The sequence below is a fragment of the Mauremys reevesii genome, linkage group 7 (assembly GCF_016161935.1).
Source record: "Mauremys reevesii isolate NIE-2019 linkage group 7, ASM1616193v1, whole genome shotgun sequence".
NCBI lineage: Eukaryota > Metazoa > Chordata > Testudines > Geoemydidae > Mauremys > Mauremys reevesii.
This window is the reverse complement of record NC_052629.1, coordinates 86,611,087-86,638,038: the sequence shown is the minus strand read 5'-3', so window position 1 is coordinate 86,638,038 and position 26,952 is coordinate 86,611,087. Positions and strand designations below refer to the sequence as shown.

At 48.0% G+C, this 26,952-nt stretch overlaps 1 protein-coding gene across 3 annotated transcripts in view; it reads right to left on the bottom strand.

Moving 5' to 3' along the window:
* SLC6A11 (solute carrier family 6 member 11) overlaps window positions 1-26,670 on the bottom strand; it is a 220,377-nt gene extending 193,707 nt beyond the window's left edge. The window contains exon 1 of one of the 3 annotated variants that reach the window (XM_039481696.1): window positions 26,521-26,670. The gene's annotated coding sequence lies outside the window, so the exon portion shown is untranslated. Of the gene's footprint in view, window positions 1-10,808; window positions 10,846-11,069; window positions 11,108-26,520 lie in introns of those variants that run through there. The other 2 variants (XM_039481698.1, XM_039481697.1) reach the window with 2 other exon arrangements.
* Between the last annotated feature and the right edge of the window lie 282 nt (window positions 26,671-26,952).

Sequence of the window (26,952 nt, the reverse complement as noted above, 5' to 3'; positions counted from 1 at the left end):
CCCTTTCCAGTGGTGTGTGTCGGGGAGGGGGCGAGCTCTCCAGGCAAGGCAGGCAGCCTGCACCCCGCCCCAAGGAGCAGCCCGGGAGAGGGGAGAAGGGCGGGGGGGTAACTGCACCAGCTTCCAGCTGTGCTTGTCAGGGGAGAACCGGGGTGTTGCTGGCAGCAGTGGGAAGAGCTGGAGCCCCCAGCCAAACCCAGTTCTGGAAGGGCTCAGAACCCCAACCCTTGCAGCAGCTGCTGTTTATTAATAATCAATTACTACTAAGGTGAAGGGAGCACCAGGGCTAGTTAGGCCCCCATCCTACCCAGTGGGATCCCCCACAGTTAGCAGGCATCCTCTGCTCTTTAGAATCTTTCTGTCTCTGGGCAGCTGGTATCCAGTGCTGCCCGCATCTCTTTCTGATCCCCCCCCCACACACACACACACCATTCCTGCCACCCCTTAGGCCTGGCACAGCCTCCATCTGCTTGGGTGGCAGATGCTGGTCCTGTTCCTTCTCAAAATCTCACCTCCCAACTCATTCCTCATGGGCACAGCTTCCATCACTGCTAACCTGCGCTCCAACTCGGGGCAACGGTCCCACCCCTGTCTCTGATCTTTCTTAATGCACCTTTTATTAATATCCAAACCTAACAAAGAATCATAGAATCATGGGACTGGAGGGACCTCAAGGGATCATCTAGTCCAGTCCTCTGCACTCATGGCAGGACTAAGTATTATCTAGACCATCCCTGACAGACAGGTGTCTGTCTAACCCGCTCTTAAAAATCTCCAATGATGGAGATTCCTCAACCTCCTTAGGCAATTTATTCCAGTGCTTAACCAATCTAACAGTTAGGAAGTTTTTCCTAATGTCCAATCTTGCTGCAATTTAAGGCCATTATTTCTTGTCCTATCCTTAGAGGTTAAGAACAACAATTTTTCTCCCTCTTCCTTGTAAGAATCTTTTATATACTTGAAAACTGTTATGTCCCCTCCCAGTCTTCTCTTTTCCAGACTAAATAAACCCAATTTTTTCAATCTTCCCTTATAGGTCATGTTTTCTAGACCTTTAATCATTTTTGTTGCTCTTCTCTGGACTTTCTCCAATTTGTCCACATTGTTCCTGAAATGTAGAACTGGACACAATACTCCAGTTGAGGCCTAATCAGTGTGAAGTAGAGTGGCAGAATTACTTCTCGTGTCTTGCTTACAACACTCCTACTAATACATCCCAGAATGATGTTCAGGTTTTTTGCAACAGCATTACACTGTTGACTCATATTTAAGCTTGTGATCCACTATGACCCCCAGATCGCTTTCCACAGTACTCCTTCCTAGGCAGTCATTTCCCATTTTGTATATGTGCAACTGATTGTTCCTTCCTAAGTGGAGTACTTTGCATTTGTCCTTATTGAATTTCATCCTATTTACTTCAGACCATTTCTCCAGTTTCTCCAGATCATTTTGAATTATAATCCTACCCTCCCAGCTTGGTAATGTCTGCAAACTTTGTAAGTGTACTCTCTATGCCATTATCTAAATCACTGATGAAGATATGAACAAAAGCGGACCCCACTCATTATGCACTTCCAGCATGACTGTGAGCCTCTGATAACTAGTCTCTGGGAAGCAGTTTTCCAACCAGTTATGCATCCACCTTATAGTAGCTCCTTCTAGGTTGCATTTCCCTAGTTTGTTTATGAGAAGGTCATGTGGGACACTATCCAAAGCTTTACTAAAGTCAAGATATACCATGTCTACCTCTTCCCCCCATCCACAAGGCTTGTTACCCTGTCAGATAAAGCTATCAGGTTGGTTTGACATGATTTGTTCTTGATAAATCCATGCTGACTGTTACTTATCACCTTATTATCTTCTAGAAGTTTGCAAATTGATTGCTTACTTATTTGTTCCATTATCTTTCCGGGTACAGAAGTTAAGCTGACTGGTCTATAATTCCCCGGTTGTCCTTATTTCCTTTTTTATAGATTGGCACTATAATCTTCTGGAATCTTTCCCGTCTTCCATGACTTTTCAATCACTAATGGTTCTGATATCTCCTCAGTCAGCTCCTTAAGTATTCTAGGACACATTTTATCAGGCCCTAGTGACTTGAAGATATCTAACTTATTTAAGTAATTTTTAAGTTGTTCTTTCCCTATTTTAGCTTCTGAGCCTACCTCTTTTTCACTATGTTAGACATCCATCCTATCACCACCAACCTTCTTGGTGAAAACTGAAGAAGTCATTAAGCACCTCTGCCATTTCCACATTTTCTGTTATTGTTTTTCCCCCCATTACTGAGTAACGGGCCTATCCTGCCCCTGGTCTTCCTCTTGCTTCTAATGTATTTGTAGAATATTTTTTGTTACCCTTTATGTCTCTAGGTAGTTTGATCTCGTTTTGTGCCTGGCCTTTCTAATTTTGTCCCTACATACTCCTCCCTTTTTTTCCTGCCTATCCTTCCTGAGCAAGCTGTACCCTTCTATACCAATATTCCAGTCATGCATATTTTCTCACCAAGTCTCTATGATGCCAACTATTATAGTTGTGTTTATTTACTAGCATTTCAAGTTCTTCCTGCTTATTCCCCATACTTCTTGCATTAGTATACAGACATCTAAGGCCTGGTCTACACTACACGTTTATACTGAATTTAGCAGTGTTAAACTGAATTAACCCTGCACCCGTCCACACAACAAAACCCTTTATATCAATATAAAGGGCTCTTAATACCGGTATCTGTAATCCTCCCCAACGAGGGGAGTAGCGCTGAAATCGGTATTGCCATGTTAGATTAGGGTTAATGTGGCCGCAATTTGATGGTATTGGCCTCCGGGCACTATCCCACAGTATATCATTGTGACCGCTCCGGACAGCAATCTGAACTCGGATGCACTGGCCAGGTAGACAGGAAAAGCCCCGCAAACTTTTGAATTTCATTTCCTGTTTGCCCAGCGTGGAGCACCGATCAGCACAGGTGACCATGCAGTCCCAGAATCCAAAAAGACCTCCAGCATGGACCGTACGGGAGATACTGGATCTGATCGCTGTATGGGGAGACAAATCTGTTCTATCAGAGCTCCGTTCCAGAAGACGAAATGCCAAAGCATTTGAAAAAATCTCCAAGGTTATGATAGACAGAGGCCACAGCAGGGACTCAGCACAGTGCTGCGTGACAAGCGTAATGGAAAGCCAAAGAATCAAATGGACGCTCATGGAGGGAGGGAGTGGGGACTGAGGACTCGAGCTATCACACAGTTACCGCAGTCTCCAAAAACCATTTGCATTCTTGGTTGAGCTCCCAATGCCTGAAGGGTCAAAAACATTGTCACGGGTGGTTCAGGGTATATGTCGTCAATTTCCCCCCTCCCGTCCCCATGAAAGAAAAGGGAAAAAAATTGTTTCTCGCCTTTTTTCAATGTCACCGTATGTCTACTGGATGCTGCTGGTAGACGGGGTGCTGCAGCGCTAAACATCAGCATCCCCTCCTCTCTTCTCCCTGATGGCAGACGGTGCAATAGGACTGATAACCGTCGTCATCATCCCGTGAGTGCTCCTGGCTGGCCTCGGTGAGGTCAGCCAGGGGCACCTGGGCAAAAATGGGAATGACTCCTGGTCATTCCCTTCTTTAAGCTTTGTCTCCTGGAGATTCAGTCCTGCCTAGAATATCATAGCAGCTGGAGGCTGCGCTCCTCTCCCCCCACCCTTTAATGACTAATGGAGATTCAGTCCTGCCTGGAATATCATAGCAGCTGGAGGCTGCCTCCCCCTCATTTTATCTCAATAAAGTCAGTGTTTCTTATTCATGCATTCTTTATTACTTCATCACACAAATGGGGGGATAACTGCCACGGTAGCCCAGGAGGGGTGGGGGAGGAGGGAAGCAACGGGTGGGGTTGTTGTAGGGGCACCCCCTAGGATGGCATGCAGCTCATCATTTCTGTGGGATGTCTGGGGCTCTGACCCGGAGCGGCTGTCCTCTCTCGTTCTTTAGTAGGCTTGCCCCATATTCTAAGCAGGACTGACTCTACTTTTAGACAAAACATAAAGAAGGGAATGACCTGGGGAGTCATTCCCATTTTTGTCCATGCGCCCCCGGCCGACCTCAGCGAGGCCAGCCAGGAGCACCCATGACAACAGCAGATGGTACAATAGGACTGGTAACCATCATTGCCAATTTCCAAAGCAGCAGATGGTGCAATAGGGCTGGTAACCGTCTCTGCTACCTTGCAAAGGCACGTGAATGCTGCTGTGTAGCACTGCAGTACTGCGTCTGTCAGCAGCATCCAGTACACATACGGTGTGAGTGAAAAAAGGCTAAATGGGCTCCATGGTTGCCATGCTATGGTGTCTGCCAGGGCAATCCAGGGAAAAGGGCATGAAATGATTGTCTGCCATTACTTTCACGGAGGGAGGATTGACTGACAACATTTACCCAGAATCACCCGCGACACTGTTTTTGCCCCGTCATGCATTGGGATCTCAACCCAGAATTCCAATGGGCGGGGGAGACTGCAGGAACTATGGGATAGCTATGGGATAGCTACCCGCAATGCAACGCTCCGGAAATCAACACTAGCCTCGGTACATGGACGCACACCGCCGAATTAATGTGCTTAGTGTGGCCGCATGCACTCGACTTTATATAATTTGTTTCCAAATACCGGTTTCTGTAAAATCGGAATAATCCTGGAGTGTAGACATTCCCCCCACCTCCCCGTTCTTCTTGTCTCTCCCTTATCCCTGCTATAATAGCCAATGCTCTGCGCAAATCCAACCCTTCTCCAAGATCTCCATGTTTTTGACTTACCTGTGTGCTTTGGTCACCTGCCCCCTTCAAACCTAGTTTAAAGCCCTCCTCACTACATTAGCCAGTCTGTATCTAAATATGCTCTTCCCTTCCTCAATAGGTGGACCCCATCTGCTTAGCAGTCCTTCTCCTGGAACAGCATCCTGTGGTCAAGGAAGCTGATGCCCTCCCAGCAACACCATCCTCACAGCCAGGCATTCATCTCCAGGATGCATCTGTCTCTGCCTGGACCCCTACCCTTGACCAGAAGGATCGAAGAGAACACCACCTGCACTCCCAGCTCCTTCACCCTTACTCCCAGAGCCCTGTAGTCACTTCTGATCTGCTGAGGGTCACACCTCGCAGTATCATTAGTGCCCACATGGATGAGTAGCATGGGGTAGTAGTGAGAGGGCTGGATGATCTTTGACAATCCCTCCATAACATCTCAGATACAGGCCCCTGACAGGCATCCGACCTCCTGGGATGCCATGTCAGGGCAATAGATGGGTGTCTCCGTCACCCTCTGAAGAGAGTCACCAACAACCACTACCCTACGTTCCCTCCTGGGAGTGGTGGTTGTGATCCTCCCAGCTTTGGGGATACATGGCTTCTCCTCCTCCACCTTTGGGGATGATTCCTCATTGCTTGTTGCCAGGGCAGCATATCGGTTTTCCATCACCCTGGTGCATGGGTTGAGAGTAGGGGTGGAGCACTGCCTGCTGCCAGAAATAACCAGCAGCCAGTGTCCTCCCTGTGAGAGAGCCATATCCTCCTCCCCCGGTGGCATGACAGCAGTCCTCTGTAGCTGGATAGCTTCCTCAGCTTTGGACGTCTCCATATGAATACTATCAATGAATTCCTTGTGGGCACGGATGCTCCTCAGCCTAGCCACCTCCTCCTATAGCTCTCCCACCTGCTTCCTGAGAGATTCCACCAGCAGGCACCTTTCACACTGGATGATCCCCCAGCCTGGCTTTCTGTGAGTGGGAAATGTAGGCCACAGTCTCTGCAAATCCACACCAGGATCTGGGTAGAGGCATCCATGCTTAGGTTGTCTGTCTAGATACAGGTGTAGGTGGAGGAGACAGAAGCAGCGTTGGCACTGGCAATGCGGCCCTTCGAAACCATAGCGATTATATTATGACTCCCTCACACAAACTCCCTCTCAAACTCCCCGATTTGTGGTCCCCACTTCACTAGCTCCCCTTGGTCGCTTTGCCTCTGGCTTTTAAGGCCATCTCCCCTAGGTCTGCCCTACCCCCTCATTAATCACACAGGGGGAGGGTGAGCATAAGGCTGATTGAGGCTGATCAAAGATGATCCAGGAAACAAAGGCTCAAACAGTCCCCAGACACACAATCCCAACTGACTCTGCAACTGAAATAACCTGAAAGAGAAAGAAAAAACAAACAGCCAAACAAACTGAATCACCTCAAGATTAGTACTCGCACCTTGCTCATTCGTCAGAGGGATCTCCTTCTCCCCCTCTCAAACTCCCTTGTTTGCGGTCCCCTGTTCACTCATGATGGCCCGTAAGTTCTATTCCCTTCTGCCTTTAGCCTGTATACGCCTCCCTCCTGTCCATCACACTCCAGGGATTGCTGAATTCAATGCCCATGAAAGATACCAGATTTACAGCATAAGGGAACAAAAAGTCTTCTATTTATGCATAGAACAGACGCTGCATGGAGAGCTGCACTGCAAGCTCCTCCACACTGCCATGCCAATGTGCCTAACCTGGAGGGGCCACCTTCAGGGATATAAAGGCAGTGTAGTCTCCAGTCAGGTGTTGGACTCCCTGTTGGCACTGTTTCAGTTAGGGTCAACTGTGGCATGGACAGTATGGGTGGCCAGTGACCCAGCCATTGGAGGAGGCTAGTCCCGAGCCCTCCCTTGTGCCCGAGGCCCCTCCCCTCCTCTACCCCCTCTCTCCCTCCTCTTCTGCCCCCTGTACCTCCCAGGAGCTCAGAACACCCCTACCATGGCCCCTAGCCCCAGCACCGGGCAGCTAGGGGACAAGGCCCCAGCCCTGGAGTGCTGGGAGGTCCGAGCACCGGGCAGACAGCACAGCCCCAACATCAGACACCCCAAGTCCCAGTGGGAGGCAGGCCGGCCAGCCCCAGCCAGACTGGGACAAGGAAGACCACTGGGAACTGAAGGAGGGGGCCTGGCTTGGGGGCAGAGCATGGGCAGGGCCACACTAGGCTGTTTGGGGTGGCACTGACTCCCCCAGCCTACAATACCTGCCGCCCATGGTGGACAGCTTTTCACTAAGAACTGGACTAAGGTTAATCAGCATAAGGGGCCTGAACTAGTTCCCACTGAAGGCAACAGGAAGACTGAGATGCTGTGAGTGTTTGCTCACGACTGAAGTGGTTAAGATTTGAGCTGGTGACCTCACAGTGGTGAGGTCATTCCTGAGACATTCAGTCCCCTACCATTTTCAGGGTTCAAATTGGGAGTTAACTGCTTTCCCTGGTGAATGCTGTAGTACAAGCACAGTTCTGTATTTGCAATGTAAAGCTTCCCACATTTTTAAACTGATTGTTTAACTCTGCCCTTTTTTGAAAACTTAATCTTTGATTTTTATTTTTTTTATTTAAATTTTTTAAATTTTTTTAAAATTTTTTGTAAACCTTCTCTTCATATAATTTAATATATTATAGTTTAATATATAGAATTTTTTAATAATATTTAATTTTTTTATTAAATATTGTTTTAAAAAAAATGTGTTAAAATAAAATGTTGCACTTACTGTGATCCTTTTCTCCTTTCCCTGATTCTGAGTCTGCGGGGATTGGTAGGGCGGCGGTGGGTGGGGTGGATGAGAGATCTAAGAGGGGGAGCCGCGAGGGAGGTTCGGATGCCCTTCGGTCGCCTCGCGCCCCTCCCCTCCTCATCTCCCCATAGGGCAACAGGGGTCAGGGACACTATTGGAGGGAGGCTCCTCTCGTGTCACACGTCCCGCTGGTGGGGTGCAGGCACTGCGGCAGAGCAGCATGCCTATGGCTGGCAGTGCCTCGAGCGTGGGCATGGGCCCGTGCTTAGCGCGCCCTCTCGCTTCTTTTTTTTTTGACCTTCTTGTCGGTCCCTTCTGCATCTTCGGCTTTCCGCATCCTGGCTGTATCTTCTTTGTCTTCATCTCTTCGAGAACCTTTCAACGCGCGTTTTCGCCGCTTGTTGCGAGACTCGCTGCACAGACCGCCCCACACGCCCGACATCAGATCTGATCTTGACTTCTCGGTCACTCGGGACCTCTTTCCTCTCTCTGATCTGCCCCTGACTCTGCTCTGAGCTCTGCATGCGTTGCAGCAGGCGCTGCCTCGCCTCCGATGTGCAACCAAAACGCAAGACAGATTCCAAACAACAGGAAAAAAAAAATCAAATTCGGGCGGGGTCATTTGTGGCTGGCCAGAGCCCAGCTCAAGCTCGGACTGAGCGTCAGTCATCAGAGTGGTGTGCTGTAGCTCGAGCTGCCGAGCTGCTAAGTTCATTTACAGCCACCCAGCCCCTGAGAGGAGCTAGCAAGTGCGAATAGCGCACTCCACCGCCGGGGTGGAGACCCAAACGAAACCAAAGAGCCCTCTAGTTCGAATTAAATGGCTTCCTGGTGTGGACGGTTGAGCGGTTAGTTCGAATTAACGCTGATAAATTCGAATTAAAGTCCTAGTGTAGACCAGGCCTATATCTGAGTGAGGGAAAAAACTCTCTCTGGAATGTAAGTTTCAGCTCACTTCCTCTACTGACCCAGAATTACAGCTCACTCTTCTCATCATGAATTCATGCCCAAGTCCATCAGGAGCTTTGCACATGGCATGCAATCACAGCTGAACTCACCAAGTCAATGACAGCAAATCTTGCAACAAAGCTGTACCATAAGACAGGAGACTGGTGGTCAAGGTTTGATTTATCTTACAATCTTGCTTGCTTGTATCAAGATGATCATCTACACTAAAAAGATTAAAACTGCATTTTTCATGCAGTGGCAGATCCTGGGCCCATCACACTCCCCGAATAGTCTGGCTGTACCTTGGGGGAAACCGGGGGAGGAGAATTCCTCCTGCCCTCTCTCTGCTACAAGGCTGCTAGCTGAGCATCAAGGCGGCAGCAGCCTTCACAGCTGTTGTTACTTCCAACCTTCTCTCCACAGGGAAAAGGGCCAGTGGATTCACTTAAGGCCATTGTTAAAAATGATGCATTAAAACAGGAGTTCCAATTCCATCCTACCACCATCAAAGAAACCACGCCAAAGCCTGTATGCAGAGACAGTGGTGGGAGTGGAGAACAGATGTTTCCCCTACCCAGACAAGGGCAGTGCAGAGTCCCACATGCCATACATTTTTAACACAATATATATGAGAGTATAACATACCCCAAGCATGCTGGGAAAGAGCCACAGAGAACACAGCATTCACACAGAGTCTTGCCATGGAGTTAAAACATACAGCACTGTCCTGGATCAGAGCACACAACACATAGACTGTCCTGTGACAGCTGGAACTCACTGTTCTTCCTGTGGTGCATGATAGACAATGCTGTCACCTGCTCCCCACCCTGGACAACATGCACTTCATATGAACCGTGAGTCAATCTCTCTCACCTCAGTGCACTGCCCCTACATGTGGGAGAAGGCACATTTTAAAATTGCCCAAGGCAGATTTACATTTTGCTTCCCTTGTACACCATGGATACACACATTTTTGTAGCCTTTTTTTTTTTTTTTTTTGCGGGAGGGAGGCAACACAGCTTATTTCATGCCTCCATTGCTAGCACACTGCACCATACTGTGCTCCTAGGAAAGAGGGTAGATACCTTGCCCTGCACTGTACACACTCCTACCTGTAAACATTTTTTACTTCTGCTAGGCAGGATCTATGAAATGAGATAATATCTCCCTGTGCAAAGGAGTATTCTCATTATGAATAGTCCCAGGTAAGCAGCATTTCAGTCTGGAGAGGTTTTCATGTGTCAGCGCTGCTGTCTCCAGAGACAGATTAGTGGTCAGTCATACAATTTTAGAATTGAAGGGACTCGGCCTATTTGGGACAAATTGTGCTCTCTGTTACACCAGTGCAACCCTACTGGCTCCCATTATCACTATATAACTGAAAACAAAACAAAACAAAAAAAAAACCCTAGACAATTCTAAAAGATTCATTTTAGACTTGGTGTAAGTAAAATAGTCCATAGACCCAGTGCAAAGACCTTGCAGAATCAGGCTTTTAGTGTGTAAATGGCTACTCAGTGGTAAGGAAAAGCAGAAGAGGAATTTTATTAATGATACTATCTGACAAATTACGTGGGATCAAAAGTCTTAGGCAATTTCAGAGCGTGTGCTACAATTTGATTGAGCTTCTTTGGCAAGACCATCACAGATTGTATTTAAGACAAACAGCAATAACCTGTCTGACTTGTGTCCAAGCAGTTTGGCACAATGGAAAATAAGAGCATTTATTCATTGCAGTGGATAACAGCCATTTTAAATTAAGCACCAATTGATTGTCAAAGCTCTATTTCCAGAGGCTTAACAGCTATTGTTATACATAGGTATCTTTTCCATCTCTAACCCATTCATCACAATGGCAGACACACTGAATCTAGAGTTCTAGAAAGCCAGGAAAATCTCTATTTCATCTTTTGTTGTTTTCCTGTGGGCTCCTACAGCCTAAAATATCCCCCTTTTCCTTCTACCTCACACTCTCCACCCTCAAGGCCCTGCCTCATTTTCACCATCACGTCATCTGAGCAGGACTAAATGCAACTCCATTATTAGCATGTCAACCTGACTCCTCAGCCCGCAAAAGGAGCCTGTGTTGCCTCCATAGCACCCCCTCTTCCCAGAGTTAGGCCTGATTCCTGTGTATGGGAACTCAGCAACATCCTGTACTACAAAGCAGGCACATTTTTCCAATTTTAAAAATACTAACATGTTGAAATAACTGTTTTTATTTTAGTTCACTTAGGCAATGTTAATAAACCATTAAAAAAACCCACACAAGGTCCTTTATACTTCCCTTTGCTTCCTTACAAAGATGAGAGCCCTGTCCAGTGTTCTTCATGAGACTCCTGCTCTGCAGACTGGGGGAGGGTGTGGGGTAGGGTTACCATATTACAAGGGACATCCCTTATATAAATAGAAAATTGCCTGTCCTGTACTAAATCAGCAGGATATGCCTTTCATCTTGTATTTCAACATATTACCTCATCTTCCAATAATAGAAAGTTTGTAAAACTAGATGGTGTAGTAATGCAGAATCAGTCCCTTGATTTACTGAACCAATGTACTTACACTGCAGGCTCCTAAGGGGGGGCACAATCAGGTTGTCAGGGGGCACAAAGACCTGCTGGGGCCACACTGAAAGGCTGGTATCAGGAGGGGGCTCTGTCCAGCAGGGGAAGCAGACAGGGCTCTGTGCAGGTGGTCTTGGCTCCTCGCTTCCCCACTGCTTCAGATGCACCAGCCTCCAACTAGTGGTTATGCTCTTCTGCTGGGGACATTGGCAGAGTGTGGAGGCTACACCCTGGGAGAACTGATCCCTGTGCCAGGCAGAGCAGCCCTCTCCTGACCTTGGCCCTTCAGCGCAGTTCCAGGGCCCGCAGCCTCGTCCACTTGTCCTGCCGGACAGAGCCTGCATAGGGAAAGCAGACAGGGCCTCCCTCAAGGGCTGGAGTCAGCAGGGGGCGCTGTTCAACATGTGACCAATACTCACAGGTGCATCTTTACATTCCTCTCCCAACCGTGGCCCTTCAGTGCTTCCCTGTTTACTTCCGGAGCTGGGTCCCAGTGGCCCAGACTGCCTGGCTGCTGCAGGGGGAGGAAGGTTTCCTCAACTGCCACATGGTTAGTTCCCCCCACCCTGTCTCCCATGGGTACAGCGTACTTCTCCCCCTTAGGGTGCTAAGAAAAGAGACCCCTATTTTTGAAACACAATGTTGACAACCCTAGTGTGGGGAGGGGAAGACACACACCCGAGACCAAACAGAGCATGCAGTACATTGTCCTTTCATGATTTGGAACCCACCTTAACATGTAAAAAGCAACAAAGAGTCCTGTGGCACCTTATAGACTAACAGATGTATTGGAGCATAAGCTTTCGTGGGTGAATACCAACTTCGTCAGATGCATGTAATGGAAATTTCCAGAGGCAGGTATAAATATGCAGGCAAGAATCAGTCTGGAGATAATGAGGTTAGTTCAGTTAGAGAGGATGAGACCCTCTTCTAGCAGTTGAGGTGTGAACACCAAGGGAGGAGAAACTGCTTTTGTAGTTAGCTAGCCATTCACAGTCTTTGTTTAATCCTGAGCTGATGGTGTCAAATTTGCAAATGAACTGAAGCTCAACAGTTTCTCTTTGAAGTCTGGTCCTGAAGTTTTTTTGCTGTAGGATGGCTACCTTAAAATCTACTATTGTGTGGCCAGGAAGGCTGAAGTGTTCTCCTATAGGTTTTAGTATATTGCCATTCCTAATATCTGACTTGCGTCCATTTATCCTTTTACGTAGAGACTGTCCAGTTTGGCCGATGTACATAGCAGAGGGGCATTGCTGGCACATGATGGCATATATAACATTGGTGGACATGCAGGTGAATGAACCGGTGATTTTGTAGCTGTTCTGGTTAGGTCCTGTGATGGTGTTACTGGTGTACATATGTGGACAGAGTTGGCATTGAGGTTTGTTGCATGAATTGGTTCCTGAGTTAGAGTTGCTATGGTGCAGTGTATGGTTGATGGTGACAATATGCGTAAGGTTGTCGGGTTGTCTGTGGGCGAGGACTGCCTCATGCCTCCCAAGGTCTGCGAAAGTGAGGGATCGTTGTCCAAGATGGGTTGTAGATCACTGATGATGCGTTGGAGAGGTTTAAGCTGAGGACTGTAGGTGATGGCCAGTGGAGTTCTGTTGGTTTCTTTCTTGGGCTTGTCTTGCAGCAGGAGGCTTCTGGGTACATGTCTGGCTCTGTTGATTTGTTTCCTTATTTCCTCGTGCGGGTATCATAGTTTTGAGAATGCTTGGTGAAGATCTTGTAGGTGTTGGTCTCTGTCTGAGGAGTTGGAGCAAATGCAGTTGTACCTCTGTGCTTGGCTGTAGACGATGGATGGTGTGGTGTGTCCAGGATGGAAGCTGGAGGCATGCAGGTAGGCATATCAGTCAGTAGGTTTTCAGTATAGGGTGGTGTTAATGTGACTGTCACTGTCACTTATTTGTACATCTTAACATGGATTCTAGGTGTAGGGGCCAGAGGTCAGCTGAGGGTGCTTTAGTAGCACGGCTGCCACAGAACTTTCATGGGAGCAGCAGCCACTTATCCTAAGCGGAACTGGGCCCTTTTCAGGTCAGAGAGCCATATCTGCTGACTTGGCTACCAAAGGCATGTTTTTACTTCTGTTAGCACTTCAGAGCCAGGAACAACAGCTAGAACAAGAAAGAAGAAGCAAGAACAATGCTGTTTATAAAGCATTGCCAGCCTCCCTCCTGTAGGTCTTGAGACCCTGTACATCACAGTAAAACAATCTGAAAAGCACTGAAACACGTTTACCTAAAAGACAGCCCTCTAAAAGATCAACACAAAAAATTCCAGTAGTCATGGGTGTCCCGACTGATAGGGTGCTAAAGGGCAAAAGGCAATGCGATGTTGGGAGGGAAGGAAATAGCTATCCAAGTAAGTAATAGTGATCAAAAGTAGAAAGCACTCTTGGTATAACAATATTTTAAAATGTTTTTTAAAGGAACAGAAAAAGATGGATTTGAGGGGAAATAGGGTTGATCCTCTAGCCTCTCCCCTCCTCCCCCCACAGCAAAGGCCTACCACCTACTCACATAGGATGAGATGCAGTGATGGGAGCCTTCAGCAATGAGTCTGCTTGACTTGTTTAGCCTAACCAAAAGAAGGTTGAGGGGGGATATGATTGCTCTTTATAAATATATCAGAGGGATAAATATCAGGGAGGGAGAGGAATTATTTAAGTTTAGTACCAATGTGGACACAAGAACAAATGGATATAAACTGGACACTAGGAAGTTTAGACTTGAAATTAGACGAAGGTTTCTAACCATTAGAGGAGTGAAGGTCTGGAACAGCCTTCCAAGGGGAGTAGTGGGGGCAAAACATATCTGGCTTCAAGACTAAGCTTGATAAGTTTATGGAGGGGATGGTATGATGGGATAGCCTAATTTTGGCAATTAATCTTTGATTATTAGCAGTGGTCTGTGATGTAATGTTAGATGGGGTGGGATCTGAGTTACTACAGAGAATTCTTTCCTGGGTGCTGGCTGGTGAGTCTTGCCCACATGCTCAGGGTTTAGCTGATTGCCATATTTGGGGTCAGGAAGAATTTTCCTCCAGGGAAGATTGGCAGAGGCCCTGGAGGTTTTTCGCCTTCCTCTGCAGTGTGTGGCAAGGGTCACTTGCTGGAGGATTCTCTGCACCTTGAGGTCTTTAAACCATGATTTGAGGACTTCAATAACTCAGACATAGGTTAGGGGTTTGTTACAGGAGTGGGTGGGTGAGATTCTGTGGCCTGCATTGTGCAGGAGGTCGGACTAGATGATCATAATGGTCCCTTCTGACCTTAAAGTCTATGAGTCAGATATGCATGAGGCCAAGTTTAAGAAAGAGGTCTCACGCATAGCCAGGGCCTATACCATTCAAAAATCAACAGGGCAACTCAAAACTCAATAGGCAGCCAAGAATACATAGTAGGCCTCCTGTGGAAAATGTAGTTCAAGCTGGTTGGGCACATGGGCTGCAGAAGCTGCCAGCGGTGGAGAAGTCCAGCTGTGAGGGAATTACAACAATCCAGCCCTGTGCTCACATGGGGGAAATGTTGCTGCTGTGAGGTTTTGATGTGCCAAATACAAGTGCAGCCTGGTTCAACCGGAAAAAGAAACACTATTGAACCATGTCCAACCTAGGGGTCTTTGCATAGGAAGGGTTAGCTTGAGTGTGGTGTCTGGAGACCTCTTCTGACTTTGTATTGGTTAATGAGTCCCTTCCATACGTGATGAAACAAAGGAAGAGAGAGCATCCTCATGTCAAAGAGCTTTACCCAGCAGCAAGATTTCCATTTCCTCAGGCTTAGCTCAGGGTAAAGTAGCTGCCATGCACCCAGCTGGCAATATTGTTCAAACTTTCCTCCAGAGCAAAGGCTGAACTTTCAGTGTCCATGCAGCCAGAGATAGAGAGTTATGTAGTGCCAATGTGCTGAGCCCACGTTTGCTACAAGGTCTCATGTGACAGCTGGACAACCTGGGGAAAAGGATAAATCTTTGAGGAAAGCTGCAGTTCAAATCCTCTGCACATATTCTCAGCCAGCTGCAGATCTAAGAATTTTTAGTACTGCTGATGCTGCAAGAAGGCAAAAGAGTGAAGGCCAGAATGCAGTGGCTGCTCTGGGCAGGAATGGAAGGTCCCAAATCCTACAGCAATGTCTCTTTCCTACTGCATAGGAGGGAGCAGGGAAACAGAAGAGATTCGTGGTGCACCTTGGGGTTGGGATCTATGTGGGGAAAGAGTTAGAGCATGGTGAGTGGACCAACCCATTGCAGAGGAACCACTGACCCCAAATGGAGGGAGTGAGCATGGTGGGCTTCAGCATCTACAGTAACCCATGGATCACAGCTCATCGCTGAAGTTCCCAGTGCCCTTCTTCTTAGTGTGGAGGGGAAGGCTCTTCCTCTATGCAAAGCCCATTTACTCAGGCTTTGTGCTGATTTTCAGAACTCAAGCTGAGTTTGTGAAGGGTTAAAATCCATGTGCATTTTATATAACAACCTGGTTTATGGATTGTGCCAGCTCGTTCTCAGACTCAAAGTTCTGAGTTTGGTCAAGAGACCAGAGGCCTAGCAAATAGTGATTAGCTAAGAGAAAGTTGGGGTAAACAGATAATCTTGTTTTGCTAAAATAGGCCTGGTCAGCAAATTACCAGGTGTTGGATCTAAGAACTAAATAATTGTGTCTTATTCAGAGTTGCAAATTGAACAAAGGATCCCTGTTCCTATTGTGTCAATCTCTTCTGTAGGGAACGAGTTTATGAAAAGTTGGCACATGTCAGTAGAAGATATGGCATCCTTCTACCTCTCTTCCCAGAGACCAATGCCTGCCTTAAGACATAAAGGAGACAATCTTAATTGTCATATACTTTCACTGTTTCTTTGCTTTAACCCCTAGGAATGTACCTGTTGGACAATCAAAGGAGTTGCTCCATTCCTATGGTCCCCAAATCAGAATTCAACATATATATTTTATACTAATAACATTTTATCAAAGTATTAATTAAATGTTAACTTGCTAACTTGAGACCATGGGTGGAGACATTATGTAACCTTTTAACCATTGGCTAATGTGCTATCTTGTCTTGCTGCAAAACCTATCCCGGCATGTGGAACTGCCTACCCTGTCACTTTCCCCCGCCCATGGAAAATCTATATATTCTATTGTAATCAATTGACTGGCAGTGTCTCTGAGCCTAATAAGCAACGTGACACTCTGCCAGCGCTGTGTGTAATAAACTCCTATGCTTGGCCTCTACATAGTGTGGATTTATGTCCTTCAGTTTGGGGGCTCGTCTGGGATACAAGTTTGTGAGCCGATTGAGGATCTGAGACTGAAATCCAAAAAGAGGTGAGTATGTTTACTTTACCACCTCATTAGGCCAGGGATAGAAGTCTCTCATCCCCTTTCAGACACATCTTGTTTCCTTTTTAATTTGTGTGAAGGACCTTAGACACATGTAGTCCAAGTAGAGGGGTTGAATAAGGGTAACACTTGGCAGGGAAGACTTGTGCAAAAGGGTCATGTACTGTTTAAACAACTAAGGAGTGTGTTACGGAGGACTTGGATAAACCACCAGCAAACGATTGGCCGTGAGTTAAGCCCAGGATTGGCTGGGTACGCAAGCGGTCGGCAGTGCAAACTGGTGGTCCATTTCCTCATTGCACGTAACATTGCAAGTCCTAGGGGAGTGCCCTCCCCCCCAGGCATGTGATGTACATGCTTTCGAATAGCACAAAGTCTCCAAACAATAAGGCTGGCAAGTGTGTGTAACTTAAGACTGCACGGTAAAAAAAAAAAAAAGAGGGCGGAGACGTCGTCATAAAACTTAAGGCTGTGGAGAGTTGAGACCATAGCATAAAAAAGGGGGAAAAGTAACTCTTCATAAAAGGCTGACAGGTATTTAGGGGGGGGAAGACGTAATTTCCCCTCAAGGTCAGCAACCAGGGTGACTAAAAACCCATGGCATCAAAGGGAGAGGCAATAATCAGTCCTCGAGAATACTTGGAATATAAACATGTCAAAACTCGGCAGGCAGCAGCTAGAAAAGCAAACTACTCTGCAGCCGGACTAGAGGCAGATCTGGTTACTTGGTGGAATCATCAGAAAAGTGACAAAACAGACAAAGCAGTAATAGTTATATTGGATATTCTTAACATAAACGAGAAAGAAACTGCAACTTTAAGATCTCAAAAACAGGCTCTGAAAGATAAGAGCCTGTGCTCTAAAATATGTAACTGGAAATTGGAAAAGATCCCAGAGAAAAAGAATCACCATGCCTGGGACACACCTCCAGACTGGGAGGAGGAGAGCACACTTCTGGCATTTGCCAGCCAACTGCTCCACCGATTAACTATCTGTAGTAAAACTCAACAGCACAAAGCAAAGGAGAGGAATCAGAACCCCCTCCATACATTTCTTCGCATGACAGGCCAAATTTGAGCACCCACAGAGATAATAAAGGATTAATTGCCTCAGGGGAGCAAGTACAGCATATGGCTCCAATCAAAACACAGCTAAGGAGGTTCAGAAATGTTAATGCGGAGGGTGAACCAGTAAGGGGACTTAGAACAGAACAACTGAAATCTACGGTCCCTTCACCCCTCCAGGAAAAACAGGCACTACTGTCTGATTTACCCGAACTCAAGCATGATAACAAGAATACTGAGTTCTGGGACAAGCTGGATGGCCTGACTAAAATACATGGCCTCCATAGGAAGGATGTTCACATCCTGGTCAAGTGCAAGTGCCCCAGGGATGTGTGGGAGAACCTAGATAATAAATGGAAGACAGGGCGCTGCGCTGAAGATCATAACCCCAACCCAGCGGGAGGGGATCAGGCTGAAGAACCAGCAGGAATCCCAAACCCAGACGCAGACACTGTACCAGAATTCAGGAATTGTTCGAGGAGCCCAGACCACTAACTGGGGGGCTCTGCAGTCTGTGGTTCAGCAGAAGGGGGAGTCTGCTATGTCCTATGCTGAAAAGAAATGGAATGCATTCCAAGCTTATTCAGGTCTGGAAAATATAACATCCTGAGACCATGATGTATTCCTTCAAATCCTAAAGGAAGGGCTGTCTGCAGATCACCAAGCAGTCCTGGCATTAGGCATCTCAGTGGGAGAGACATACTCAGCAGTAATGAAATGGGCCATAGAAGTAGAAAACAAAAACAAAACAAAAAAAAAAGAAAGGTAGCAGCAACCACACCCTCCAAGGAAATTGTAGTGGTTAATGCAGTCAGAATCCCTACCTGCTTCACTTGCAATAAGCCTGGACATCTGGCACGTGACTGTAAAAATAAAAATAAAATCAAAACGTGCAGTAGTTGTAAAAGGAGCTCAGGGGAGTAATCAACCCCAGAGCTAGCTGCATTGAATGGGCCGAAGGGTCCAAACAGGAAAGATCATCTCAAAATATAGCCATGATTGCCAGTAATAAAGTAATAATACCAGAGTCGGGGGGAAGTCCAGTAGAAACCCTGTGTTCCCTTCACCCTGAAGTGTGGGCAACAGATAAACAAGATTGTGGGCTAGTAAACATGAAGCCTATATCTGTAGAAGAACCAACTCACAAAGCCCACAGGCAGTACCCAATTAAACTGGAAGCCTTGGAGGCAGTTAAAGATATAGTCACTAATTTGGAATCTAGAGGGGTGATTAGAAAAACCACCTCCACAACTAACTCCCCAATTCGGCCCGTCAGGAAGCCAGATGGGACCTGGAAGTTAACTATAGATTATACCCACCGTAACTGGGTGACTCCAAAGGCACATCCTATTGTGGCAAGCCCTGCCACTATTCTGAATTTGCTAACACCAGGACACTCACTATTTTCAGTCCTGGATGTAGCTAATGGATTTTGGAGTATTCCCCTTGCAAAAGAGAGTCAGGAGAAATTTGCATTTACAGTAGGAGACCAGCAGTACACTTGGACCCGAGTACCTCAGGGGTTCCATAATTCTCCCTCCATCTTCCACAGGGTAATGGCAGAAGTAATAGCACAAGTGCCTTTGGAAGGGGATACTGTAATACTGCAGTATGTAAATGATTTGCTAATTGTCAGTTCAAATGAAAAGGACCATTTAAAAACCCTAAACAGACTGTTCATGCATCTTTGTGAGGCAGGATTTAAATTAAGCCCTAAGAAAGCTCAATTGCAACAGCAGCAAGTTTTATACCTAGGGCATAATATATCACAGGGAGAAAAGGCACTCACAATAGACAAAAAGCAGGAGATTAGAGAGTTAAAGAAACCATGGATAGTTAAGGAAGTCCAGAAGGTCCTGGGACTCCTTAATTTCTGTAGAACCTATATACCAGAGTACTCAGAGATGGTGGAACCAATTCAAAACCTCACTAGAGGGGGAAAGCCTGCAAATGAGTTAGTAATATGCGGCACAGAGCAAGAAGAGCCATTTATAAAAATAAAACAGGCTTTAGCCTCTGCCCCCATCCTGGGCTTACCTGATATGGAAAAGCTGTTCCACCATTACTGCAGCCGCAGCGGGACCCAGTACTCAGCTGTGCTAACCCAGCTTCATGGAGACAGACAGCATCCCGTAGCATACCTATCTACAATAAGACCCCATGTATCCCAGGGATTACCCTACGCTCTAGATTGTGCTACGTGGGCTGTAAAAGCGTGTGAATCATACACTCTCACAGGGAAATTAGTGCTCCATACACCCCATACACTTATTGATCTCCTCAACTCTGGGCGACTAAGATCTGTAACAGATGCCCGCAGGAGTCACTGGGAATCAACATTGTGCTTGCAAAACCTAACTTCTCCATAGTAAGAGATAAGGAAATAAATGTAGCCGAATGTCTGAACATAGAGGGAGAGGTACACGAATGTCTTATAGATAGAGAAAAGGAAGTGTTGAAAAGAATTAAAGAAGAGCCATTAGAGAATCCAGATATAGTTTTGTATGTAGATGAATCAAGCAAGTATGAAAATGGAGTGCCACACACCGGATGGGCAGTGGTACTCAGTAATGGGACAGTGATAGAGTCAGGTCAGATGGAAGGATCAAAGTCAGCCCAAGAAGCGGAGCTAACAGCTCTCACAGAAGCTTTGAGAGTAGGGGAAGGCAAGAAGCTCACTGTATATACAGACAGCAGATATGCATTTGGAGTAGTGCATGACTACATGAACGTGTGGTCACACAGGTGTTTTATAACAACAACTGGCAAGCCAATTAATAATGTAAAAACAGTTCAAAGACTAACAGAAGCTGCCAAGCTACCATCAAAACTAGCAGTAGTAAAAATAAAAGCACACAATAAGATCTCAAGTGAGGAACAAAAAGGAAATTATTGGGCAGATAAACGTGCCAAAGAAATTGCATAAACAAGTCCTATTAAGGTTTGTGCGGCTAGAGTGCCAGAAGAGGAAGGGAATTTAAAAAATCTGTATGCAACCATAAGCCCAGAAGAGGCAAGTAAATTGGAAGAATAAGGCTGTGTGTATAAAAATCACCTCTGGTATGGGCCAGGTGGGGAGGAGCTGGTAGCCCTGGAGTGCATACGGGCTCTACTGCTCCATGCCATCCACTCTCCAGCTCATCTGGGGTGGAGACAAATGAGGGCCACCCTGGAATACTGGTGGTGGCCAGCCATGAAAAAAAGATGCTTTGCAAGTTCTCAAAAGATGTGTGACATGTGCACAAGTGAATGTGGGTAGAAGGAAAAAGGTGCCTCTGAATCACCAACCACGACCAGAGGGACCATGGCAAAATTTGCAAATTGATTTTACTGGAACAAAGCAGAGAATACACAAAGCAGAGAGTACACCTACATTTGCCACAAAGCAGAGAGTACACCTACATTTTGACACTTTTACCTGATGGGTAGAGGCATTCCCAACCAAGAACTGTACTGCTACAATAGTAGCTCGAATCCTAGCAGAAGAAATAATACCCTGATGGGGTTTGCCACTGTCAATAGACTCTGACCAAGGAACTCACTTTACAGGGAGAGTAATGAAGGAAGCATGTAAGGCACTAGGACTAAAGCAAAGATTCCATATACCATACCACCCTGAAAGCTCGGGAATGGTGGAAAAAATGAACAGAACAATGAAAACAGCCTTAACAAAAGCAGTACTGGATACAGGAGAAGGATGCACTCGTATGCTTCCTGCTGTATTGTATCGAATCAGAGGCAGCCCAAATAGGCTGACTCAACTGACACCCTTTGAGCTAATGACAGGCAAAGCAATGAGAATGCCTAGCACTGTGATCCTCCCTGCGGGGGGAGGGGAGGGGGTCGGAGGGGGGGTTGGGGGGTTTTGCAGACAGGCTGCAGAACTACATCAAGGCATTGGACAGAGAGTTGAAGGATTCATACAACCAAGTGAAGAAAAACCAAACCCAGCTAAATCATAATAGCAGTCTGGACAAACCTGCATTTAAAGTTGGGGATTTGGTAATATGTCCCATTTACCCAAAAGTTAAAGGAATTTTAATGCCAAGATGGCAAGGCCCTATGAGGGTCCTTCTGACTACTAATACATGTGAAAAGATTGGGGGAAAATTGGGAACGTTTTGGCGTCACCAAAATCAGTTAAAATTGTTTAAATCAGCATCTGTCAATACTAACAATATTTCCACAGATGTCTCCACAGGTGTCTCCACAGGTAAACAATAAGAGGTGAAAGAGAAAGAACTGAAGGGTGACCAGGACAACCAGAACGATTGTGGGGAGGCTTCTGCTGTGGCTCCCGCCGTCCCTGTGGTGCATGAGGAAGAACGCAAGTAGTGTGCCATGTGTGAAGTGGACTACAAAGTCTTGGGCTATCCCTCATTTAAACACAATTACATGGCATATTGCCACAATGGTTTGGGAGGAAACACACAGACCTCGATACTGGAATTTGTGTGGGATTTTGTGGGAAAGAAACCAAACACTCATGAAAGATTATGTGCCAATTATACTGACATGGTACCAGTTGAGGTTGGGCCTGCTGCATCAGGATGGGGCTTACCACTTAAAGCATGGATGGAGGTAACCCCAAAGGCATGGCATACATTTGTTAAACGATGGCCCAAATTAGAATGTCCACGACTGGTAACAATTAACCGGGTTATCAGAGACAGAGTGGAACCACCCGACTGTGTGTCATGCCCTGAACAAATCCCTGTTCCAAAACCAGGATTAATAATGATAGGGCCAGCACTACTGGGCCTCACTACAGGGTCGAGGTGCGTATTCCTTTAGAGGAAGTAAACAGACAATGTGCAAAGATCAGGCCTCGAATGAATAGAAACATTACTAGCCTAACAAACCAAATTGGTGAGCACTTAACTAGACAGAAGAGGGGATTACTAGATACCCTTGCAGGATGGTTTGGTGCAGAAAATTCTGTGTACATGCCCATATAATGTTCTAACGAATCTGTCTAGGTTCAAAGTGGCCATTACTGAGAAACTGGTGCACCCGGAGCTGGTCCAGATGAACGGTACCTACTGGTGTGTGACTGCCCAGAACTACTCCATTGAGCTAAATGGAAAGCCCTGCCCCTCGAGACATCCATCCGTGTGCATGACGGTCCCTCGAAGGTCAACCCTGACTGTTCACGGGACGCGGCTCCACTGTACTCCGCCAATGATGGGTAACCTAACATGGGATCTGGAATGGCACTCCAGCAGTAAGTATCTAGAGGAAGGTCTACAGGCCCTGCAGGCGAAGATCGAGGAGTTGCTGGCCGAGGCCCAGAGGCATATTGGGAAGGCCATCTGAGGTACACTCCGATAGGGGAAACCGTGGACCAGGCCGATGTGAAGTTCTCGAAGGCAAGGAACCAGGCAGTGGAGGTTAAAGTGATGATTATGAGCGATGCCATTTCAGGTGACAAGGTCCCCTGGGGATCGATCTGGGTGCTGTTTTGTCGAATTATGTGGGGAGTGTCTATCCTGACATTCTTGATGGTACTGGTGCTTTATCAGCGACTCAGCAGTAGGCTGGGTACATTAAAATTGGTATATTTGACCTGGCGGGTTAGGGAACCCTAGGGTCAAGAGGAGGGACTGAAGGGTTAAAATCCATGTGCATTTTATATAACAACCTGGTATATGGATTGTGCCAGCTCTTTCTCAGACTCAAAGTTCTGAGTTTGGTCAAGAGACCAGAGGCCTAGCAAATAGTGATTAGCTAAGAGAAAGTTGGGGTAAACAGATAATCTTGTTTTGCTAAAATAGGCCTGGTCAGCAAATTGCCAGGTGTTGGATCTAAGAACTAAATAATTGTGTCTTATTCAGAGTTGCAAACTGAACAAAGGATCCCTGTTCCTATTGTGTCAGTCTCTTCTGTAGGGAACGTTCTTCCCACCGATCCAACCTTGAGTTTATGAAAAGTTGGCACATGTCAGTATAAGATATGGCATCCTTCCACCTCTCTTCCCAGGGACCAATGCCTGCCTTAAGACATAAAGGGGACAATCTTAATTGTCATATACTTTCACTGTTTCTTTGCTTTAACCCCTAGGAATGTACCTGTTGGACAATCAAAGGAGTTGCTCCATTCCTATGGTCCCCAAATCAGAATTCAACATATATATTTTATACTAATAACATTTTATCAAAGTATTAATTAAATGTTAACTTGCTAACTTGAGACCATGGGCGGAGACATTATGTAACCTTTTAACCATTGGCTAATGTGCTATCTTATCTTAGGCTGACCAGATCACCCAGGTCAAATATCGGGACATGGTGGGGGGGGGGGGACAGGGACAGCGGGGAAAAAATGGCAGCAGAGCAAAAAAAAAAAAAAAATCCCCCACCCCCGATTCCTCCTCCCTCCGCAAGCGCTGGAGGGAGGCCCGGGAGACTCAGGGGAGCACGGGGCTGGGGTGAGTGTGAGTCTGGCCTGGCCCCAAGCAGGCAGGACTCGGGCGCGGTACCTGGAGGGAGAGTAGGGGGCGGCCTGCAGGGCCAGGCGGCAGTTGTTCTCCCCACCTGGGCAGCGGGACTTGGGAGCAGCCGCTGCTGCAGCTCCCACTGCCGCGGGGGGAGGAAGCGGCCGCTGGCCAAGCTTGGCGGCTGCGGCTCTAGCACCCATTAACCCCCCGAGCCCGGGCCTGCTGCGGGGACCCAGCGCGCACCCAGCCCCTGGCCAGTCGCGTCTGGGCTGGCTGCCCAGCTGGTGCAATCCCGCAGGTGGCCCCGGAGTGGGGGCAGCAGGCCCCAGCCCCCCCATCCCGCTTGGGTCCCGCAGGAGAACGAATGGGGCTGGGATGCCGATGCCTCCGCTGCGGGATTGCACCAGCCGGGCAGCCAGCCCGCCAGCCCAGACACGACTGGCCAGGGGCTGGGCGCAGCGTGCGCGCTGCTGGGTCCCTGCAGCAGGCCCGGGCTCGGGGGGTTCTGGCCCGGGCGCCAAAGCCGCAGCCGCTGAGCGCCACGTGCTTGGCCGCTTCCTCCCCCCGCGGCAGTGGGAGCTGCAGCAGCGGCTGCTCCCGAGTCCTGCTGCCCAGGTGGGGAGAACAGCCGCCGCCTGGCCCCGCGGGCCGCCCCCCTACTCTCCCTTCAGGTACCGAGTCCTGCCTGCTCGGGGCCAGGCCAGACTCACACTCACCCCGGCCCCGCACTCCCCTGCGTCTCCTGGGCATGGCATGCTTGGCAAGAGGCGGGGATTTGGGGAGGGAGCCAATGGGGGAAGGAGGGGGCAGAGTCAGGGCGGGGGAGGGCGTGAGCCCTTCTGGGCTCCGGAGCCTTTGCTTGTTTGTCCAGTGTCCCGACCTAACATTGGTCGGGACGCGGGACAAACAAGCAAATATCGGGACAGTCCCAATAAAATCGGGACGTCTGGTCACCCTATCTTATCTTGCTGCAAAACCTATCCCGGCGTGTGGAACTGCCTACCCCGTCACTTTCCCCTGCCCATGGAAAATCTATATATTCTATTGTAATCAATTGATTGGCAGTGTCTCTGAGCCTAATAAGCAAGGTGACACTCTGCCAGCGCTGTGTGTGATAAACTCCTATGCTTGGCCTCTACATGGTGTGGATTTATGTCCTTCAGTTTGTAATACTGGCAGTTTAAAAAAAATCATCTTCTGGTTTGGAACCTGAGCTACTTAATGATATTGAAAGAAAGTAAACATAGAAGTAGTCACACACACACACACACACACATTTTTCTGAGCATCACTGAACTTTAAATCAGTTTTTCCTAAAATTTAGAAAATTCAAATGTCATTTCAAATATTTAAAAAATGTATAACTAGTCTTAATATACTATGCTGTATCTAACAGTAATTTCTAGCCCTGATATAGTATTGATTATGCATATATCTTAAAGGGGTTTACCAAGATGGGTAATTATCATCCTCATTTTTCTAGCTGGATAAACCAAGACACGGGGGGATTAAGTGACACGTTCAAGGTCACACAGTAAGTGAATGGCAAAACTTGGAACAGAACCCGGTTTTTCTGTCTCCTATTCCAGTTCTTGATCCACTGGGTGATAGCAACCAGTTAACTGCCTCCTAATTAAAATGGCACTGTAGGCGTGTGCTGTTGGGCAGGGGCGGCTCTAGGGATTTTGCTGCCCTAAGCTTGGCAGGCAGGCTGCCTCCGGCGATTTGCTTGCGGGAGGTCCACCGAAGCCGCAGACCAGCAGACCCTCCGCAGGCAAGCCGCCGAAGGCAGCCTGTCTGCCGCCCTTGCGGCGCCGGCAGAGCGCCCCCCGCAGCTTGCCGCCCCAAGCACGTGCTTGGCATGCTGGGGCCTGGAGCCGCCCCTGCTGTTGGGGTCGCCCCTGTCTGGGGCGGCTGGGAGCAAGGCCGCCTCACTACACAAGTCTGGTGAGTCGGGGCATTAGCCTGGTGGGGCAGGAAACAGTCAAGGGCTCAGGCCCTCAGGCAGGGGCTGAGCAAATAGTTCAGTGACTGGCCCGGCCCTGGATAAGGGCAGGTGGCAAGTGCTCAGTCGGGAGCTCAGGCCCTCAGGCAGGGGCTGAGCACAGAGTTCAATAACAAGCCCAGGCCCTGGGTCAGGGTGGGCAGCAAACAAACAGTTCAGGGCTCAGGCCCTCAGGCAGGGGCTGAGCACAGAGTTCAATGATAAGCCCAGGCCCTTGGTCAGGGCGGGGCAGCAAACAAACTGTTCAAAAACAAAACCCAGGCTCCTGGTCCTGAGCGTCGGGGTGAGGGGGAGACTGCCGCCCGTGAGTGGGGTGGCGGGGGGGACGCAGGCCCGCCCACTCCACTGCGTCCCAGCCCAGGGTCCTGACAGCGGCAGGCGACCTGCTGCTGTGTCAGTGGGGATCCTGGCCGCAACACACTGACATCAACTCTGGGTGTGCCACAGCCAGACTAGAGTCAGCTGCCCCCGGGCTACTTCCGACCTCCCCCTCTAGCAGGACCTGTGTCTGGTCAGCATCTTCCGCGGCATCAAGGACCATGGGCTCCTCGGGGTACTCGGCGAGCGGTAAGCTGGGCAGCTCCTCTGGGTCACTTCTCACCGGTAGGCTTACTGGCTTCTCTGGCATCTGGTCAGCGTCCGGCCTCAACGGGTATGGCCAGTCCTCGGGGCAGTCACGGGCAGCAGGAGTCTCCCCAGCAGGAGCTAGGGCATCAGCTTCCAGCCTCTCCGGCAGCCAGGTAGCTTCTGAGCCCTGAGGTTGGGCTTTTATACTTCCTGTCCTGCACCTTGACCTCTGGGGGGCGGGCGCAGACTCCAGTGGCTCCGCCCACTTTGGCATCCGGAGAGGCTCGTCCCTCTCTGGGGCAGCTGGGAGCCAGGCCGCCTCACTACAGGCACTAATATATCACCCCAGTATTGTATTACTTTCTATATGATTTGGGATCAAAGGTGTAATGTCCAGCAGGATACAATTTTCAGACAGCAAATCTTAAAATGCATCAAGTCTGAACAACTGACCAAGTCCAGTGAA